The following is a 23,474-nucleotide window of genomic DNA, read 5'->3' on the forward strand; positions in this document are numbered from 1 at the left end:
ATTAGATAGGATAACTCATCAGGTCCAATTCTAAACTGAAGGCCTTCTGATACTTTGGTTGCTTTAGACACATACATACAATGCTAACTGGAGATCGACATACTGAACTTAATCATACAGGCCATGAAACATTGCATATTAAATTGGGCGTGATGACATGTTAATTGAGGGGAGAAAACAAAACATCAGCTGAATTTTACTTGTTTTAAAAAAACAGAATGAACTAGACTTGTAAATACTTAGTCATAATTATAGGAAACATTCTCAAAATCCAACAAATCCCAAATCAATTTAGCAAAGTTCACTTTATCAATTTATATACTACCCTGAATATGAAACAACCCTTAAACCAAACAAATTTAAACAACACCCAACAGGAGATATTCCTCATGTAACCAAAAACTTGTCACGACCCTAACTCTGAACCCGGTCGTGATGGGGGCTCTCGTGAAGACAAGGCCAGCCAATTAAACCCAATTCACTTTTTGAAACAGTTAAACAACCTAAAAGCAGTCTAAAACATAATACTAAGTAGCGGATAATGTCAATAAAGTGCGAAAGTACAATCCAACACAGCCCTAACCGGGGTGTCACAAGTCACGAGCATCTAACAATACATAATCCTCAAATGTAACTACAGAGTCTTAAATACTGAACTTAGAACATAAAGGAAATAGATAGGGTGGAGCTCCAGGCTACGAACACCAACATCTACTGAAATACTCCTCGAAGATCCGCCTTAAGCTTGGATGAATCAGCACTCGGGAGCGGAACTAGCTACGCCTGAATCTGCACACAGGGGTGCAGGGAGTAAAGTGAGTACTCGAACTCAGTGAGTAACAAATGTAAATAATGACTGAATGTAAGAATACACGTAAGGCACAAAACATTCTATAATGAAGCAGTAAAACCATTTAAAAATAGTAAAACAATGGAAATTAAGGTAAAATCCTCTTTCAGCAAGTAAACAAGTATCTGACAGGAAATTAAGGTAAAGTAAGCAAATAGAAGTTCGCCCCTCGGGCACAATATCACCACATCCGCCCCTCGGGCAACATCTCAGAACAATAACAGCCCCTCGGGCTCAATCTCACATCACAATGGGTACCCGTGCTCACTGGGAGTGTAAAGACTCGAGGAGGGGCCCCTTACAGCCCAAGAGCAACAACAAGCTATCTCGTGGCGTCATCACTAGGCCCTCGGCCTCATATCAATCAAGCCACCTCGTGGCGTACATATCTCAGGCCCTCGGCCTCATATCAGTATCAGTGTTTCCTCACAACCTAGGCCCTCGGCCTCATATCAATCAAGCCACCTCGTGGCGTACATATCTCAGGCCCTCGGCCTCATATCAGTATCAGTGTTTCCTCACAACATAGGCCCTCGGCCTTACTCAGTCAAAAATCATCATAAGCCTCTCGGGCAATAGTAAAACAGTGTTTCTAGACCAAACATCATTTAAAATATCATTTAAGTAATAAAACTAAGTAAACATGGTTGAGTAGTAAAACAATGGAAATTAACATGACTGGGTTCAAGTATAAAGTCAAAACAGTGAGGCAATATCAATAAAAATCCCCGAAGGGTTCAAATGGTTGGCACTAAGCCTAAATATGGCATTCAGTCCAAATAATGATGGTAGCAAATAGTTTTCAATCAAATACACGGTAAAATCATCAACCGAGACAGACCAAGTGATAATCCCCAAGAGTGCACGACCCCACCCTCATCATCAAGCGTGTGTCTCACCTCAATATAGCACTACGATGTGCAATCCGGTGTTTCAAACCCTCAGAACATCATTTACAATTATTACTCACCTCGAACCGGCTAAATCTCTTGCTTGTGACGCCTTAGCCCCTCGAATTGGCCTCCACACGCGTCGAATCTATCCAAAATCAGAACGAGGACGTCAAAATATGCTAAGGAATAAAGCCCAAGCGAAAATAATCAATAAAGGGCACAAATCCCAAAATTACCAAAACCCGACCCCCTGGGCCCATGTCTCAAAATTCAAAAATTTTCACATCAATAGATTTCTTATCTCATCACGAGTTCGTACATGTCAACAGTTTTCAAATCCGACCCCAAATGGTCCTCCAAATCCCCAATCTTAAGTCCAAAATTCCAAGCCCTAGTTCTTCAATTTTAGGCTTAGCTTTCATAATTTTCTAGGTGGAATTTACATAATAATCGAGTTTTTAGTCCAAGAATCTTACCTCCCAACAATTCCCCTTGAATCCCTCTTCAATCTTCTTCAAAAATCTCCCAAAATAGCCAACTATGGAGGAAATAAACCCAATCCTCGCGGACAAGACGAGTTTAAAAACATTTCTACCCAGGCATATTTCCCTATGCAACCGCGAGCCAACCTTCGCAAACACGAAGAACAAATGGGCGGCCTCCTGAAACTCTACTACGTGATCGCGAAGGGCAAAATTCTGCAACAGCTGAACCTGTAATTTCTGCAATTTTTTCCAACTTCAAAATGATCTGATTGACCACTCGAAACTCACCCGAGGCCCCCGAGACCTCAACCAAAGGCACAAACATATCTTAAAACCTTATTCAAACTTGTACCAATCTTCAAAACACCTCAAACAACATCAAATCACCCAAAACACATCGGATTCAAGCCTAAGTTTCTAAAATCTTCCGAAATACGCTTTTGATAAAAAAAACCCAACCAACCCACGTCCGAATGACCTGAAATTTTATACACACATCCCAAATGACACAACGAAGCTACTGCAACTCTCGAAATTCAATTCCGACCCCTCTATAAAAATCTTGCCTATCAATCGGAAATCGCTAAAATATCAACTTCGCCAATTCAAGCCTAAATCTACTACGAACCTCGAAAATCTATTCCGATCACACTCCTAAGTCATAAATCACCTCTCGAAGCAAATCGAACCAGCGGAACTCACATCCGAGCCCTCTAACACATAAGTCAACATCCAGTTGACTTTCTTAACTCAAACTTCCTTAAAAGAGACTAAGTGTCTCAAACCTTACCAAAATCATTCCGGATTCTATCCGACCAACCCGATACCATAAAACACGGATAACGAAGCATAAAGAAGCAGAAATGGGGAAAACAGAGCGGTAACTCCTGAGACGACTGGCCGGGTCATCACATCCTCCCTAACTTAAACAAACGTTCGTCCTCGAACGAGTCAAGAAACATACCTTAAGCCTCAAACAGGTGAGGATATTTGCTCCGCATATCCCGCTCGGTCCCCACGTAGCCTCCTCTATGGGCCGACCTCGCCACTGCACCTTCACTGAAGCTATATCCTTTGACCTCAACTTTCGAACCTACCGATGCAAAATAGCTACTGGCTCCATATCATAAGTCAAATCATCATCCAACTGAACCGTGCTGAAATCCAGAACATGAGACGGATCCCCAATATACTTCCAGAGCATAGAAACATGAAATACCGGATGCACACTCGACAAGGTGGGTGGCAAAGCAAGCTTATAAGCCACCTCCCCAATCCTCTGAAGCACCTCAAAAGGCACAATGAGTCTAGGAGTCAATTTCCCTTTCTTCCCAAACCTCATAACACCCTTCATAGGCAAAACCTTCAGCAGATCCTTCTTGCCAACCATGTAGGAATCTCGAACCTTCCTATCAGCATAACTCTTTTGCCTTGACTGCTCTGTACAAAGCCTCTCCTGAATCACTTTCACCTTCTCCAAAGCACCCTACACCAAGTCTATTCCCAATAGCCTAGCCTCACCGAGCTCGAACCAACCAACTGGCGATTTGCACCGCCTCCCATACAAAGCTTCATATGGAGCCATCTGAATACTCGACTGGTAGTTGTTGTTATAAGCAAACTCTGAAAGCGGTAGAAACTCATCCCATGATCCTCCGAAGTCAATGACACAAGCACGCAACATGTCATCCAATATCAGAATAGTGCGCTCGGACTGCCTGTCCGTCTGAGGATGAAAAGTTGTGCTCAACTCCACCTGAGTACCCAACTTTCGCTGCACAGACCTCCAAAACTACGATGTAAACTGAGTGCCCCTATTTGAGATGATGGAAACTGGGAAACCATGCAAATGAACAATCTCCCAGATATAGATCTTTGTCAACTGCTCCGAGGAATAGGTAGCACACACAAGAATAAAGTGCACGAATTTGGTAAGCCGATCCACAATCACCCAAATAGCATCGAACTTCTTCAATGTCCGTGGAGTCCAACAACAAAGTCCATGGTGATCCTCTCCCACTTCCACTCAGGAATATCCATTTGCTGTAGCAAACCACCCGGTCTGTGATGCTCATATTTTACCTGCTGACAATTCAGACACCGAGCTACAAATCCCACTTTGTCTTTCTTCATTCTTCTCCACCAATAGTGCTGTCTTAGATCCTGATACATCTTCGCAGCACCCGGATGAATGGAATATCGCGAGCTATGGGCCTCCTCAAGAATCAACTCCCAAAGCCTATCCACATTGGGCACGCAAATCCGGCCCTGCATCCTCAACACCCCATCATCACTAATGGTCACATCTCTGGTATTATCATGATGAACTCTGTACCTAAGGACAAGCAAATGCGGATTATCATACTGGTGCTCTCTGATGTGCTCATATAAGGAAGATAGAGAAACCACACAAGCCTATACCCGACTGGGCTTCGAAATATTCAACATCACGAATCGATTGGCCAAGGCCTGAACATCAACTGAAAGAGGTCTCTCCCCAACTGAAATAAATTCCAAACTCCCCATACTCACTACCTTTCGGCTCAAAGCATTAGCCACCACATTGGCCTTTCCCGGATTGTACAATATAGTGATATCATAATCCTTAAGCAACTCCAACCATCTCCGCTGCCTCAAATTAAGATCCTTTTGCTTGAACAAATGCTGAAGACTGCGATGATCAGTGAACACCTCACAAGATACGCCATATAAGTAATGCCTCCAAATCTTCAATGCGTGAACTATGGAAGCCACCTCCAAATTGTGAACGGGGTAGTTCTTCTCATGGGGCTTCAACTGACGAGAAATATAAGCAATAACTCTACCCTCCTGCATCAATACACAACCAATCCCAACTCTCGAAGCATCACAATACACGGTATATGAACCTGAAGCTGATGGCAAGATCAATACTAGAGCTGTGGTCAAAGCTGTCTTGAGCTTCTGAAAGCTCTCCTCACACTCGTCCGACCATACAAATGAAGCACCCTTCTGAGTCAACTTAGTCAAGGGCGATGCGATAGATGAGAATCCATGAACAAACCAGCAATAATAGCCTACCAAACCAAGAAAGCTGCGAATCTCTGTGGCTGAGGACAGTCTGGGCCAACTCTTATTTGCCTCTATCTTCTTCGAATCAACTTGAATACCCTCGCTGGACACCATGTGCCCCAAGAAAGACACTAAACTGAGCCAAAATTCACAATTCAGAGAATTTTGCATAAAGCTTCTCCTCCCTCAATCTCTACAACATAACTCACAAATGCTCCGCGTGCTCCTCCCGACTACGCAAGTACACCAGAATATCATCAATGAAAACTATGATAAATGAATCGAGATAAGGCCAGAACACGCTATTCATCAAATGAATAAATGCTGCTGGGCCATTGGTCAGCCCAAACGACATCACCAAGAACTCATAATGGCCATATCTGGTCCTGAAAGCGGTCTTGAGAATATTCGAGTCCCCGATCTTCAACTGGTGATAACTTGAATGGAGATCAATCATGGAGAACACTCTCGCTCCCTGAAGCTGATCGAATAAGTCATCAATGCGAGAAAAAGGATATTTGTTCTTAATTGTTACTTTGTTCAATTGCCTATAATCAATGGACATTCTCATAGTGCCATCCTTCTTCTTCACAAATAGAAATGGCGCACCCCAAGGTGACACACTAGGCCGAATGAACCCTTTATCAAGGAGTTCCTGAAGTTGTTCTTTTATTTCCTTCAACTCCGCTGGTGCCATACGATACGACAGAATAGAAATGGACTAAGTTCCCTACACCAGGTCAATACCAAAATCAATATCCCTATCCGGAGGCATGCCTGATAGGTCTACAGGAAACACATTGGGAATATCCCTCACAACTTGAATAGAATCCATACTGGGAGTCTCAGCTCCGACATCCCTCACAAATGCTAGATATGAAAGACAACCCTTCCCAACCATACGTTGGGACTTCAAGAAAGAGATCACTCTACTAGGAACATAATCAGTCACACCTCGCCACTCGATCCGTGGCACACCCTACATAGCCAATGTGACTGTCTTAGCATGACAGTCCAGAATAGCACGACACAAGATAACCAATCCATGCCCAAAATGACATCAAAATCTATCATGATCAATAGCAATAGATCCACTCGGTTCTCCAGATCCCCTAATAGTCACCACACACGACTAGTACACACGATCTACAACAACAGTATCGCCCACCAGAGTAGATACATGAACAAGTAAAGCAAAAAAACTCATGGAGCGTACCCAAATAACGAGCAAAGTATGATGACACATAAGAAAAGGTGGAACCAGGATCAAATAATATAGAGGCATCTCTATGGTAGACTGAAACAATACCTATAATAATAGTGTCTGAAGCAATAGCTTCGGGTGTGCCCGAAAGTGCATAGAAACGGGCCTAACCACCCCCTAATCGACCTTCCCCTCTGGGGCAACCCTTGGATGACTGACCTCCACCCCTAGCTAGCGAAGCGGGTGGTGATGAAGCAGCTGGCATTGAATCCGATGACTGACCCCTTTGCTGGGATGAACTAGCAAAACGACGAGGACACTGCCTCCAGATGTGACCCATGTCGCCACACTCATAACAACTCCCAGGTGCCGGAGAAGGGGACTAAAGGGAACCTCTCGCACCGGAGTGACTAGCAGATGCACTCGGCATAGAAGAGCCCTGAACTGATGGAGCACCAGATGAACTCTAAGCTGGAAGGGCGCTGAGTTATGACTGTCCCTACTGAGCTCCATGATAACCATGATCCAAAGATGCCCCACGTTAACCTAAACGAGATGACTGGGCTAAAAGTGACCCCTCGAAGGAGCACCACTATAACTGCCAGCTCCTCGAGGCCTCTTGGCCTCCCTCTCCTCTCGTTCCTGGCGACGAACAGACTTAATATCACGGGCAATATCCACAACCTCCTCGAAAGTAGCACCAGTCACCCTCTCCCTGGTCATGAGTACGAAGCTGATAAGTAAGACCATCAACAAACCTCCTGATCCTCGCTCTATCTGTTGGGACCAACCAGATAGCATGACGAGCCAACTCAAAGAACCTTAACTCATATTGTGACACGGTCATCTCCCCCTGATGCAACCACTCAAACTGCCTGCGCAGCTCCTTTCTGTGAGACTGCGGCACATACTTCTCCAAAAAGAGAACGAAGAACTGCTGCTAGGTAAGGGGTGCTGCACCAATAGGCTTACGGCTCTCAAAATCCTCCCACCAAGTCAAAGCAGCTCCTAAAAACTGATAAGTGGTGAAAGCGACCCTGCTGGTCTCCAGAATACCCGTTGTACGAAGCATCCTCTAACACTTGTCCAAAAAGCCCTGGACATCCTCGCCCTCTGCACCGCTGAAGGTCGGAGGCTGAAGTCTACCAAATCTTTCCAACCTACACTGTTCATCCTCCGGAATGACAATAACTACATAGTCTTGAGAAGCTGCAACCGGCTATGCTGGATGCGCTCCCAGCATCTGAAGTCCCTGCACGACCTGCTCAGGTGTGTAAGCGGTGGGAGTCTGATTTCCTCCCCCGACATGAGAAATAGCTGCGGCTGTAATGGCTGAAACTGCCTGAGCCAGGCCTGTGCAAACTGACAATATATGTGTCAAGGCCTCCTAAAGACCCGAAATCACAATAGGCACCGCTGGTGCCTAAGCTGATGTTGTTGGAGCGTCCATAGCTGGGACGTGGTCCTAAACTAGGGTAGTTGGTGGATCTACAAGGGCTTTCCTCGCTGCTCTACCCCTACTACGACCACGGCCGCGTCCTCGGCCTCTAGTGGCCACAACTGGTGGTACTGTGGGTCGTCCACCCCGACCAGTAGCGCGTGTCCTCACCGTCTATGAGAGAGTAAAACAAAAGAAGTTTAGTACTCAGATCAACAAGTTCGCACGACAAGAATTTCAAGAATATGAAGTTTTTCCTAAAGGTTCTACAACCTCTCGAGGATAAATACAGATGTCTCCATAACGATCCGTGAGACTCTACTAAACCTGCTCATGACTCGTGAGACCTATGCAACCTAGGCTCTGATACCAACTTATCACGACCCTAACCCTGAACCTGGTCGTGATGGTGCCTCTCGTGAAGACAAGGCCAGCCAATTAAACCCAATTCACTTTTTGAAATAGTTAAACAACATAAAAGCAGTCTAAAACATGATATAGCAATACTAAGTAGCAGATAATGTCAATAAAGTGCGGAAGTACAACCCAACACAATCCTAACCGGGGTGTCACAAGTCACGAGAATCTAAAAATACGAAATCCTCAAATGTAACTATAGAGTCTTAAATACTGAACTAAGAACATAAAGTAAATAGATAAGGAGGAGCTCCAGGCTACGAACTCCAACAACTACCTAAAGACTCCTCGAAGATCCGCCTGAACTGGAGGTAATTAGCATTCTGGAGCAGAACTAGCTACGCCTGAATCTACACACAGGGTGCAGAGAGTAAAGTGAGTACTCTAACTTAGTGAGTAACAAATGTAAATAACGACTGAAAGTGAGAAACCACGTAAGGCACAAGGCATTCTATAATGAAACAGTAAAACCATTTAAAAATAGTAAAACAGTGGAAAGTCAGGTAAAATCCTCTTTCAGCAAGTAAACAAGTAACTGACAGGTAATTAAGGTAAAGTAAACAAATAGAAGTTTTCCCCTCGGGCACAATATCTCCACATCCTCCCCTTGGGCAACATCTCAAAACAATAACAGCCCTTCGGGCTTAATCTCACATCACAATGGGTACTCGCGCTCACTGGGGGTGTGCAGACTCCTGGAGGGGCCCTTTACGGCCCAAGCGCAATAACAAGCCATCTTGTGGCATCAAACTAGGCCCTCGGCCTCATATCAATCAATCCACCTCGTGGCGTACATATCTCAGTCCCTCGTCCTTATATCAGTATCAGTGTTTCCTCACAACGTAGGCCCTCGGCCTTACTCAGTCAAAAATCATCACAAGCCTCTCGGGCAACAATAAAACAAGGTTTCTCAGCCCAAACATCATTTAAAATATCATTTAAGTATTAAACTGAGTAAACATGGTTGAGTAGTAAAACAGTGGAAAATAACATGACTGAGTTCAAGTACAAAGTCAAAACAGTGAGGCAATATCACTAAAAATTCTCGAAGGGTTCAAATGGTTGGCACTAAGCCAGATATGGCATTCAGCCCAAATAATGATGATAGCAAATAGTTTTCAATCAAATACGCAGTAAAATCATCAACCGGGATGGACCAAGTCACAATCCCCAATAGTGCACGACCCCACGCTCGTCATCAAGCGTGTGTCTCACCTTAATATAGCACTACGATGTGCAATTCGGGGTTTCAAACCCTCAGAACATCATCTACAATCATTACTCACCTCTAACCGGCTAAATCTCTAGCTCGCGACGCCTTTGCCCCTCGAATCGGCCTCCACCCCATTACTGCAGTGAGATTTAACTAAATCCTTCATAAGCCCGTATAACACAAACCATCTTATACTTTAAATTATCTACAAATCTTTCATTTGCCCTTGTAATAGTCAAGCCAACTTACACAAGTGGTCCAAAAATAACATAGGGATCACGCAACCTCGGGACACCACGCAGGAGATAACCCACCTGCTTAGCCTCAAACTGACATCTCTTTATACCCTTTCACAGCACAACTACTACGCAATTACTTAATCTTCCTGAGTCTGAACTCACCAACAAGGCATGAGAACCTAATTCGTCCCACAGTTAAACAACATGAAAGATCCTCCAATATACTCATAACTCGAGATTATACGTCACATTACGACAGAAATCAAGCACCCAATTGTCCTTTTTACATGACAAGCAAACACTTCTCTTCACATTCAATCTATCTGAACATATCCCCCAGTCACATCATACTCATCATGTAGTCATCGAACCACTCATCTAGCCACAAGTTCCACTCATAGGGACGCTACCGGACATATAAGTCTAAAAGCATGTGCTCATACAACCGAAATCCTCATACTCACGCTACAGTCAAAGCTCGGCCTCAAGTTCTCTAGAATGGCCGCTCATCAGCACAGAGTAATCACATCTCGCACCCCATCCAAGGAATCACAAGCCGTCGACGCAGATCTGATACCGAGCGCTCATGTGCACATACGAATGCGTGGAAGAAATTGAAAGAGTTACGCTTCAAGCTGAATCAATGCCGCATGATAGGGAAAGAAAGATGAGAATTTATCCTAAATGCCTTGCAGCCTCTCAAGATACGTATGGACATCATCATACTGATCTGCAAGACTCTACTAGATACTTGCTCATGACTTGTAGAACCTATGAACCTAAATCTCTGATACCACCTTGTCACGATCCAAAATTGAACTAGTCGTGATGGAACCTAACCCAACCCACTAGATAAAACAATTAACAACTATCCAATTCTAACAAAATTAATAAAGCAATTAAATAAAAGAAAATATCTGAATCTTATACATTCCCCAAGAACTAGTAGTACAAATCATGAGCTTCTAAAATTAGAGTTTACAAAGCTGGTATGAAATAAATACATCATCTGTTCGAAATGTATATAAAAAGATTTTTATTAATCTAAGGCTACCATGAACAAGAGGCAGCTACAACCGGAACACGGGTATATCTTCAAATCCAGATCCCATCGAACACATCAACATCATTAGCCAACATCTGCACGCAAGGTGCAGAAGTGTAGTATGAGTACAACCGACCTCATGTACTCAATAAGTAACAAACCTAACCTTAGGTTAAGAGTAGTGACGAGCTGGAACAAAGGTCGAGTCCAACGTCCAATAGCCAATAATAGCTCATAATAACGTAAAGCAAGTAATAAAAGAACTAACTCAGAGATAAAATGTTCGGCTTAATCATGGTTTCCCCAAATAGTTATGCTTTTCAAGTATACCAGTGAAAACCCAAGTCTTTTATCGAAATTGCCAAAAATATGAGTAAGTTTGAAAATTGTAATTTATCCCAAAAATGTTCCACAGTAAATGTTTCATTTTTAAATGGCATGAGGAAAATACATCTCTATGCGTATATGTCAATATGTGTGAGAAGTCATGAATGACGTGGTATGGTACATCATAAGGACAAAAATGCATCTATATGTATGTATGTCATATGTGCATGTCAATGCCATGTAACTCAGAAAAGAACTCATGTACTCACACTCTCAGAGTACTCAATCTTACTGTCTCACATTTTCCACTCATTATTCTCAACCACTCAGTACTATAGATGGCTAATCTGGCCCAGGTAAGATCCATCCCGGAATATATACATCAACTGACCATCAGTCACTCAGTTCTGAGTAGGGGCCAAATCTACTCTGTGGGGAACATCCATCCCCAGGTATATAAATGCTTCGGACAAGATCCATGTCCAAAGAAGATCCATCCCTTAATATAATTAACCGCACTCACTAGGGGTGCGTGCAAACCCCGCGTCGAATCTATCCAAAATCAGAACGAGGACGTCAAAATATGCTAAGGGAATGAAGCCCAAGTGAAAACAATCAATAAAAGGTACAAATCCCGAAATTACGAAAACCCGACCCCGGGGCCCATGTCTTGAAATTCGAATTTTTTTACATCAATAGATTCCTTATCTCCCCACTAGTTTATACATGTCAAAAGTTCTCAAATCCGACCCCAAATGGTCCTCCAAATCCCCAATCATAAGTCCAAAATTCCAAGCCCTAGTTCTTCAATTTTAGGCTTAGCTTTCATGATTTTCTAGGTAGAATTCACATAATAATCGAGTTTTTAGTCCAAGAATCTTACCTCCCAACGATTTCCCTTGAATCCCTCTTCAATCTCCTTCAAATATCTCCCAAAATGGCCAACTATGGAGGAAATAAACCCAATCCTCGCGGACAAGACGAGTTTAAAACATTTCTGCCCAGGCATATTTCCTTCATCACGATCACGGAACTTCCATCGCGATCGCGAAGAACAAATCTTTAGCTCCCAAAATTTCCTCTATGCGAACGGGATCAAGCCTTCGCGAATGCGATGCCAAGGCGACTGACTCTATGCGATCGCGGACACCCCTCCGCATTCGAAATGAACAAAATCCAGCCCAAGACCCCATGTCCATTTAACTCTATGCGAACACGACCACCTTCCCGCGTTCGCGATGAACAACCTCTCCATTCTATGCGATCGCGAGTCAACCTTCGCGAACATGAAGAAGAACTGGGCGGCCTCCTCAAACTCTACTACATAATCGCGAGACTCCCTACGCGATCGCGAAGGGCAAAATTCTGCAACAGCTGAACCTGCAATTTCTGCAATTTTTTCCAACTTCAAAATGATCCGATTGACCACCCGAAACTCACCCGAGGACCTCAGGACCTCAACCAAAGGCACAAAAATATCTTAAAACCTTATTCAAACTTGTACCAATCTTCAAAACACCTCAAACAACATCAAATCACCCAAAACACATCGGATTCAAGCCTAAGTTTCTAAAATCTTCCGAAATACGCTTCTGATAAAAAACCCAACCAACCCACGTCCGAATGACCTGAACTTTTTCACACACATCCCAAATGACACAACGAAGCTACTACAACTCTCGGAATTCCATTCTGATCCCTTTATAAAATCTCTCCTGTCAATCGGAAATTGCTAAAATATCAACTTCGCCAATTCAAGCCTAACTCTACTACGAACCTCCAAAATTTATTCCGATCACACTCCTAAGTAACAAATCACCTTCCAAAGCTAACCAAACTAGCAAAACTCACATCCAAGCCCTCTAACATATAAGTCAACATCCAGTTGACTTTTTCAACTCAAACTTCCTTAAAAGAGACTAAGTGTTTCGAAACTTACCAAAATCATTCCGGATTCGATCCGACAAATTCGATACCACAAAACACGGATAACGAAGCATAAAGAAGCAAAAATGGGGGAAACAGAGTGGTAACTCATGAGACGACTGGCCGGGTCATCACATTAAAAATTAGAGTTGTATTTGGACATGAATATAATTTTGGGTTGTTTTTGAAATTTTGTGAGTGATCTGAGTGAAAATTTTGAAAAACAGTTTTTTGGAGTTTTACAAATTTTTGAAAAATTTCAAAATTCATCTTAAAGTGAAAATTGAAAATTTTATGATCAAATACTAATTTTGAAAAAAAAACTAGTATATGTCCTTAAATCTCCAATTCGATTACATGGCTTCAAATTTGCACTTCACAAGATACTCAAGAGCCAAGGAATACCTGTGTTTCAAAAGAAGGCAAAGAGAGTAAAGATTCAACAGTAGTAACATGAGTAACACAGCAAAACAACACAACCACAACTTCCAAAACTAAGCCATGCTTCAGCCTTTTTTTTGAATGCAAAATTTCAAAGGGATTTCTTCTAGTTTCTTGTTAAAATCAGCAAAAACCTTCAACTCACCAATGCAGAAAACCTTTTTGTTCTTTTTAAGTTAAGAATCTATTTCTATATTTCAGAGCTTTTTGCAGGGAAATATGTTTTTCAAAGTCTGATCTAGAGTGAAGGAAAGGGTGCCCTTTTATAGGCCTTTAAGGCCATGTGCTTAAAAACCAGCCTTGGGAATTATTCCCAACCTGCAGGGCTTTTTTTTTAACTTCCTGGACAGCTGGCTGTCCTTTATTGGATTATCATTTTTGTGCTAACCAAATGGGGACAGCTGCCCCAGGTTCTAGAATCTTCCTATACCAAACCTTATCTGAAAAATTTATTCTTGTTTCCCAAATTAAACCTCTAAGTTTTTATTTGTTCGATTAAGCCCCTAGAATTTGTACATGATTTATGATAAACAACGATAAACACACATGTATCGCCAAATAAGATCAAACAACAAGACCAATGTTGAACATCTCCTATTTTTAAATAATGTAAACCTAAACCTCAAGATTGATAATGAGCATAGGTAGACAACATGAACAAGAATTAAGCATAGGTTGATTAGGCAAAACTAAACCAACCTATTTCAGAGGCTAACTTATTAAACAATTCAAAACATCACGACAACAAATATGCTTAACATATAGTAATGGACTATACCAATTAAATTACTTAAACACGAATTAAAATAAATCAACAAAACCCAACCAAAAAATGCTAACAATTGAACTCTGATGAAGATGCCTAAACTAATGAGCCTTAACACTACTGATTAAACATGCGAATAGAAGAAAAATCGAAAACCTAAACTTCTTCACTTGTTGATCAAAGAAGCAGAAAAATTGAGGGAAGCTGCCATACTGATGTAGAAGAGAAAAGGCAAAGAAGAAAAGAAGGATACGAAAAATGGAAAGAGGAAATGAAGGTAGATACCTATTGCATGTACGAACAAAGTTTTGTCGGTCTTTGCTTGTTCGTGAAATCTGGTGAAAATTGAAATGGGCCGGAATTGGTGCTAATCAATTGTTCTTGATAAAAACAATCAACTGGCACAAATTCCAACTCAAAATCAGCCTCAAATCCTCTTGAAACTCAGAAGGAGAGCAAATTAGGGTTTTCAATTTCTTCGGGCGTCAAATCTGAGATTTGGACAAACGGATGGGGATTTTGAAGAAACTTGTGATGGGTTACGGAAGAGGGGTGGGTGGTGATTGTAGGGTGACAGTTTAGAGGCAGTTTGGGGCGTCGCAGCCAGCGGAGACGGCAGGGATTTTGGTGGTGGCGGTCTTTAGGGTTTGAGATCAGAGGGAGATGGAAATGAGGAATGGACTTAGGGTTTGGGGGGAACTGGTTCGGACATATATGTATTTAACGGGTAATGAGTTCTGAGTCGATGGATTATCAAAATCCAACGACTGTGATAAAGGGAATATAAACGGGGTCGTTTTGGTGTGGTGGTGGGGCTGGACCGGGTTAAAGGGATTGGGCTGAGGCGGATAGATGGGAAAAAAGGATTGGGCTTTGGCATAATTGGCGCAACAAAACAACATCCCCTTATTTAATCCCCTAATTCTTTTTTTCTTTTTCCCCTTTTTTCAATTGTTTTTCTTTTCCTTTTTAATTATTTAAAAAACCTATATTAAATTAATTTGCAATATTAAACTAATTATCTACTATAGTATTTATAAAAATTAGTTTCTCCTAGATTAAAAGAGAAAATTAGTACTCTAAAATTAAAAAGGCTAAAGATGTGTAAGTGAACCAATTTTGTGATTTCTATTTTTAATAAAACAAATAATTAACTAATTATTCTAAAAATGCAAAAATAAAACCTAAATCCAATGCATTGTATTTTTGACATTTTCATGAAAAATAAAAATGCACAGAAATGCAAACAATTAGCGCAAATTGCCACAAAATCCTATAAAATTGTAAAAAATGGAAAAATATATTTTTCTTGTATTTTATGGAAGTAATTCCTATAGGGAAAAAATCTCGTGCTTACAGGTTTTTTAATGAATGGTGATTGGCGACAGTCCCTAAGTCATCGAGGGTGTCTTGGCTCGGAAGTCGTTACTTGTAAATTTTGTATTGCCTCATTGAGGGCTTATGATTTCGGAGATTCTGACCCTGAGGTCGTGCGTTCTTTGAGATTTTGATGCCAGTCCCCGACTATTTGGGGTACTTTCAGCCTTAGAGACGTTTCGTGATTTTTATGTTGCCCCGTTGAGGGCTTATGAGTTTGGAGTTCCTACCTGGAGGTCGTTCAGGCGTTGAATCGCTGACGCCAGTCCCTGAGTGTTCGGAACATTTTCACCGGAGAGTCGTTTTTGCGAAGGTGCGGAGCTTCTTTTGGAGTGTGAGTTGCTTTGATAAAAGATATTATTCAATTACTTGGTACAAGTGTACATGTTTTCGCCATCGGGGGACCGGCTATACGGACACGGTTCGTTCGCCCGTTTGGCACGATACATCATTTTCCTATTGGGCCCCATTTGTCATTTCTTGATTTTTCCGAGCCGGTGGCCTTCTGGGGGGGGGATGCCCCCCAGTGTTCGAGGTTGATTGCGAAAAGAAGCCTTGAATACTTGTCGAGTCGTCCTTAGGTAGTATGTAAAGATTTCCTCATTAAAACCCTTACCGGTAAAAACCCTTTTCGGGATAAAAATGTGGTCGAAGGAAAAGAGTGCAACGGATGCTTTAAAACCTCAAGGTCTTCGGGTTGGGTTAGCGCTTTGACTGCTTCGGTCGGGCGCCTGCATAAGGGTTAGTGTGAAATATAAAACGAAAAAGGGAGAAGGTTATACCTTAGTACGGGATGTGCTGGTGACATTTCGAGGTTCGATATATTCTACTCGCTCGTGATGAGGACGCGGTATGGTCCTTTGCTTTGTTTAATCGGGCTTAACTGAAGATGTAGTTTTGCAGGTGGAGGTATTGGCGCTGGTGCCACATCGTGCACCACGAACATTTCCCTCGCCGCATGCTATTCCCTGTAAACAGTTTTAATTCCATCGTTTGTCAGGAATTTCATCATTTGGTGGAGGGTGGATGGTACTGCTCTCATGCAGTGTATCCCTGGCCCCCCGAACAAGGCGTTGTACCTTATGTCTTCTTCGATGACATGGAATTTGACGTTTTGGGTTGTTCCAGCCACGTTGACTGGGAGGGTTATTTCTCCTTTTGTTGTTTCACTTGCCATGTTGAATCCGTTGAGGACTCGTGTGGTGGGTACGATTTGGTCAAGCAGTCCGAGCTTCTCTATTACCCTCGACCTCATAATGTTGGCCGAGCTACCTGGATCCACGAGTACACATTTTATTTGAAAAGTATTTACAATGAAAGAGATTGCCAGTGCGTGTCATTGTGGGGTAGAGACAAGATCTCAGTGTCCTCTTCGCTGAATGTGATGGCATCTTCGGGTATATACCCACGAGTTCATTTTTTTCTAGTGATGGATATTTTTGTTCTTCTCATCACGGGTTCCTGTAGGGGCATCGATGCCTCCCAAGATCATACGGATGACATGTTGTGGCTCATTTGTTTTGTTCTTCTTGATAGTTTCCCTTTCTCAAAACCGATTTTTGGCTCAGTCACTGAAGAATTCCGGTAGGTGACCATTGTCGAGTAACCGGGCCACTTCCTCCCGAAGTTGCTGGCAATCCTCGGTCATGTGCCCGTGTGTGTTGTGAAATTCACACACTAAGTTATGGTTCCTTTGTGAAGGATCCGATTGTACAGGCCTGGGCCATCTGACGTATCTGATTTTGCTGATGGCGAACACAATGTCTGATACATCGACATTGAAGTTGTACTCTGACAAGCGAGGTGCCTCTGTTGGTCCTGCGTTCCTGTCGAACCCGGCTCTGTTGATGAGTCCACGAGGATTTTGTCCTCGATCTATCCTTCGATCGTTGTGATGTAGGTCGCGCCTCGGGACATTCCTTCTATCTTTGGTGTATGGCTGATATCTTTCTTTGTTTGGCTTTGGCTCCTTCGCCAAAAGACTGCTTGGATATACTGAGCCCAAGGGGGCTCCCAACTGGTCATCTTCGACCCTGATTTTTGACTGGTATCGGTTGTGGACGTCCGACTAGGTCATGGCAGGATATTCGACGAGATTCTCTTTCAGCTGCTTCGAAGCCACCGAGCTTTGCTCATTCAAACCTTGAGTGAAGGTATTCACTTCCCAGTCGTCAAAGACTAGTGGTAGTTCCATTCGTTCTGTTTGGAAGCGGGATACAAACTCTCATAGAATTTCGTTCTCCTTCTTCTTGATCTTGAACACGTCAGATTTCCTTGTTGCTACTTTGATTGCACCGGGATGTGCCTTTATGAAGGAGTTTGCCAGCATGGCAAATAAGTCTATGGAGTTAGGAGCTAGGTTGTGATACCACATCATGGCCCCCTTCGAGAGTGGTTCCCCAAACTTCTTTAGTAAGACGGACTCAATCTCGTCGTCCTTTATGTCATTGCCCTTCACTGCGCAAGTGTAAGCAGTAACGCGCTCATTGGGGTTTGAGGTCCCAATTTATTTTGGGAGGTCTGGCATTCTGAGCTTCTTTGGAATGGGTTTCGGGGTTGTTTCCTCTTGGAACTGCCTTTGTATGAACTTCTTCGAATCCACACCTTTCAGGACTAGGGGTGCACCCAGAATTTGGTCGTTCCTGGAGTTGTAGCTCTCGACCTTTGTGTCATTGGCTTCTATCATTTTCTTGCCCGATTCGATCCTTTTGGTGAGGTCCTCGAGCTTTTTTACGATGACGGGATCGGTCATCGACCCGTTATTGCTCGATCTCTCCGATACCTGTCTGGCCGGAGGAGCTGTCCCCGGTGCTACCGTGCTAGGTGTTTTCCGCTGACTTTGCAGCTGAGCAATCGCCAGCTGTTGTGCCTGCAATATTTCAAAAATAACATGAATGCTAACCTCATGTTCTTCCCTAGTTGGGTTTTCTGAGCTTCTTGTGGATCTCATTGATGCACGCTCATGTCGGTGTGTAAGCTTATATTGACCTATTGGGCTTTGCATGAGACCGCGTCCACGGGGATCGGTTTTGGAATGTTTTTATTGTTCTGCAGCGGTACGTCAGCACCTGGAACATCTACGCCATTTTCTCTATGGTTCTCCGGATTGTTGCTTACTGAGTCGAACATTTTGACCTGAAATCGAAGATCTTTGGACAAGAAAAAGCGTGAAAGATAACTTACTTTGTGTAGCTAAACTAGCAAGAAAATAATCACTATTATTTTTAGCCCCACAGTGGGTGCCAAACTGTTTATCGTGAAAATGGTAATAACAATTAAATTTGATTATGGGACTCTAAAAATACGTGATCTATTTTTATGCTAGTTGTTACGCAGTTGATGCTATGTGTGTGAGACTTGGAAACATAATAAGAGTAAGGAATAAGATGATAACTGAACCGATAGATTAACAATCGGGGCCTCGAGCTTGTCGATTAGGGGCCTCGAGGTCGATTCCGGAGCTCGACTATGAGCTATCGGGGGTGATTGAGGTATGGCTAACAGTTATAGTAAAATCAATGAAGATAACGAAGATAACAAATAGAAGCAATAGTATCAAGAGAATGTGTTACAGAACAAAAAGAATATTCTTGTATATTTCGTGTAGAGCAGTTGAAGCAACAGGGGTTTACAAAATGACAAGGATCCTCTTTATATAGGAAGGGAATCCTGACATAGTACAAAATACATTAATGACAAAGAAGCGGAGATGGACAACTAGATGACATCCTGATTAAGGGTCAGGGTAGTCCACTAGGCCCTGTCAGTTCTAGCCATGTGCCTTGGGAACTCCCATTTCTACCGTGGTTGCGGTCAACATTGTCCCAAGATCGGGCATCGACGAACTCGAGGGAGAAAACTCGACCATAACCTTATAGCCTCGAGACTTCGAGATGATCTTCTGAGGTGCCTCGATGAAGAGAAATTGGGCCCTCCGATTTCACCGTATACAGTTAGGTCATCAAAGATTATGCAAAGGAGTATCTGGTACACCGCACACACAACATGCTTCAACAGTGTTGTTGTACTATTGCGAGTACAGTACAACAACTTTAACAACTATAGAGTTGACTTGTTGATCGGTATATGTTCCCTATGCTGTTTCCTTATCAGGTTCCCTTAAATCAGACACCTGACTAGTTACTCTGACGCAAGGGAACTTATTATATCAGGTTCCTTATGTGGTTCTCTCATGATGTTTGTCAAATAATCAAAACAAAAGACACATAACTTATCAATTTGTCTCTTTTCGATGATTACAAATTAGAATTATTATTGCCTCTAAGAACCAGATCTCCACATTGTTCCCCCTACGAATTAGCCATATTCCCCCGGAGAACCTGTTTCCTCCTTTTAAGTTTCTTCCCCTTTTGGCATCATTAAAAATTAAGAGAAGTAAAATCAAAAAGAAGTCCAGCAAAGTTAACTCATACCACTTTTTGTGCGCACAACATGACTAAATATATAACGCAAGAGTATAACATTACAATAAATGGACAACAATGCTCATTAATTAAGAAAATAAGAAAAATAAGGCAGCAGTACCATAATTACACACATATACAATCTAAAAAAAATAGAGTACCATAATCAATAAGGAGGGACAATAAAAAGACAAGGTTAGATTAATAAGGAACTGGCAAAGGGGTATGATATGGGATACTGGATGGGGAATATAAGGACTAGGGAGCAAGGGCCTTGACGAGGCTATCCATACGAGCATTAGCAACCCATTGATCATTGATCAACTTCTCCTTTTGGTTCTCCACTTGGTTCCTTAACTCTGCATTTTCAGCTTTCAGGCAGGCAATCTCTTCTCCCTGAGCATTGCTGGAACTAGGTTCCTTGCTGATCTGATTGAGCTTAGACTCAAGAATAGCATTCCATGCCTTCAAACAGTTGATTTCCTTATTTGCAGTATTTTGAGCATCGATGAACTGAAATATAGTGAAGCTGCTGCATATACCTCCCGTCTTGTCCACACATTCTCACTTCTCCAAGGTGGTCATGGTGAACGTTTGTTTCCGAGTTCTCACTGATGCTCTTCCCAAAGGGACTTCAAAACGTTCAAGGAACTTAGTGAGGAAGAACCCATAGGGGAGACCATGATTGCCATCCTTGAAATCTGCCACTTTCTTCATATGCTCAATCATAATTCCAATCAGATTTATGAAAGTGTAGCATTCCAGTGTTTCCAAAAACCAGGTCCGCTATAGAGGCCATAGATATCCTCTCAACCCTAGGTAGCAGTACCTTGTTCACCCACTCAAACAACAGTTCAACTCCCATTTGAATTGCTCGAGGGTTGATGATGATTTTCTTAAAATCAGAGGAACAAGTTCCCTCTACAGTTAACAACCCCTCAGTACGCACCCTAAGAATCTAACCAAGCATAGCCTCATCCATCACAAAATCCTTCCAATTTATCTTCAAGAAAATTGTGTCACCCTCCACTGTAAAAATGCCAACTTAAAAATTGTGGACCTTCACTTAATACACTTTTGGACTTTTGATGTCCAAAAGGTGAGTCCACTTGCCTCATGCTTTAGTGATCAAGGATCTCAGAGGCCAACACTCTTCCCCACAAAACTTTTTGTTTCTACAAATTTGATATCCTCTAAAGCTTAGATAGTTTAACTTTTTCCCTCTTTGAAGAACCAGGTTCCTCACTACTACTTGGACTCTTTCATTGAGTGTTCTTCTTCTCTATAGATCTCTTCTTCTCAACGTCACCTTCTTCACTAACTTCATCATTTTTGTTAGATAGGACCTTCTTTTGTTTCACAGAAATCGCTTTATTTGATGTTTTCCTGACAAGAGGAGCATGTTCCTGAGCCGTCTCCTCATCATCAACCTCTACCACATTTATCAAAGGCATATCCTCCTCATTAATGAGCCTAATTTTTACAATCTTTCTCATTCTCTTTTTCTCCTTTTTCTCTTTCGATGCACTATCAAGTGCAACCTTCTTCTGTTGCCTAGTGGTGGGGCATTTTAGGATAGAACCTTTTGTGACTTTCCCACCACTACTAGAAACTACAAATTGTGCAACAAACATATTATCACGGTCATCCTCACTATCACCAGATTCTCCTTCAGACACTGACGCCATCTCAGGGTACACAACCTCCAAAGGGATTGTATCAGGGTGAGCAAAAGAAGTAGGGTCAGCATTGTCCAAGGTATGTATTGTAGAACTAGGAGTAGAAAACTCGTCTTGGGTAGAGGGGCTGGGTCCCTCTATAGGCTCCCTTGTAGTACTGACCAATGTTTGGTCCCTTTGAGGCACCTGGTCCCCATTACCCTGCTCTTTCCCTCAAGTCTTTGCACCTACACCATTAGTCAAAGAATCCATATCTGACTTCTCCTCAACTAAAGGCTCTTTTCAAGACAGGTAGAGCATTTTTTAAATGCATCACTCTCATCTGTCTCACCCTTAGTACCTAACAATGTTATACCAGTAGAAAAGGATGGAACATTACCTGATATTGACCAGATATTCAGATCAATCCCCTGAACACTTGGAGTATAAATACCAGATACAGGTATGACATCAACCATACTAGAAAATAATATTTTATCCCCAAGTTTTTCCTGAACACGCTGACTCGACACTTTTACACCTTCATCTCCTTCCACTATTTCTTGTGTGATTTTAAAAAAGCGAGAAGTAGAGGTAGTCCTTTCTGAGTCGACTTTCTTTGTATTAGCAGATGGAGAGGGAGAAACAACGAACATTTTGGGATTTAGGCTTTTTTGAGTACGGTGGGATCTAGAAGCAGATGGTGTAGGGGCGGGGACAATGGACGGGGGTTAGTTAGAAATTGGGGCATTATTGGGTGAGGGTTGTGGCTCCAATCCAGACGGCTGTGCCTCAGGAGACTAAGACACATTAGAGGTTTCTTTATGGCTTTGGGAGACTCAGAGTGTGGTTAAGTCATGTTTGATTTTGGGAATAAGAAGATACAAGGTAGAGGGTTTGGGAGAAGAAAGGTGTTCGGTGTAGATAGTGAGGAGAGAGAGACTTACTTTTGGTATATTTAGAGGGAAAAGAGGAACATATTACAATTAGGTGTGAGAGAAGGGATGGGTAGTCGGGTCGCTTTGTAAGGGTGCATGTTTGGGTTTAAAAAATATCGGATGAGGCAGAAGTAGTTAATGACGTGGCAGACTAATAGTTCAAAATACATATAAGTGTAAGAGGAACTACAAACCTGAGCCATGGGAACCAGCTTCCCTGACAATTTGAAAATATGAGCATCAACTTCCAAGAAGTTGCTATGTCATTTGGCACTTGTATGTCCTGAATTTTCCGTGCGTGTCTACCTGTAACAATATAGAGTCGAGTTAGAAGTTGCCAGAAAATACTTTTTAGTAATTTTACCTTACTATCCTTTCATAGCCAATCATTGAAGGACTGGGTTCTCATTTCAGCTTAATTTATCCCAACTCTAGACTATTTCTTTCAAAATGCTCTCTGCTTAGTGCTTTGGTGAAGGTATCTGCCACCTGGTCCTCTGTGTTGTAGAACTTCATACAGATGAGTCATTTTTCAACATTATCCCTTAAGATGTAATGTCGCACATCAATGTGTTTTATCCTCTTATGCTGAACTGGGTTCTTTGCCATGTTAAGAAAACTTTTGTTATCATACAATAATAGCACACAATTAGAAAACACACCATAATCTTATAATTGTTGCTTGATCCACAACAGTTGGGCACAATAGGAGGAAGTTGTCACATATTAAATTTCTACAGTAGATAGGGCCACAGACTTTTATTTCTTTATACCCCATGAAT

The sequence above is a fragment of the Nicotiana tabacum genome, chromosome 18 (genome assembly GCF_000715075.1).
Source record: "Nicotiana tabacum cultivar K326 chromosome 18, ASM71507v2, whole genome shotgun sequence".
Classification (NCBI taxonomy): Eukaryota; Viridiplantae; Streptophyta; class Magnoliopsida; order Solanales; family Solanaceae; genus Nicotiana; species Nicotiana tabacum.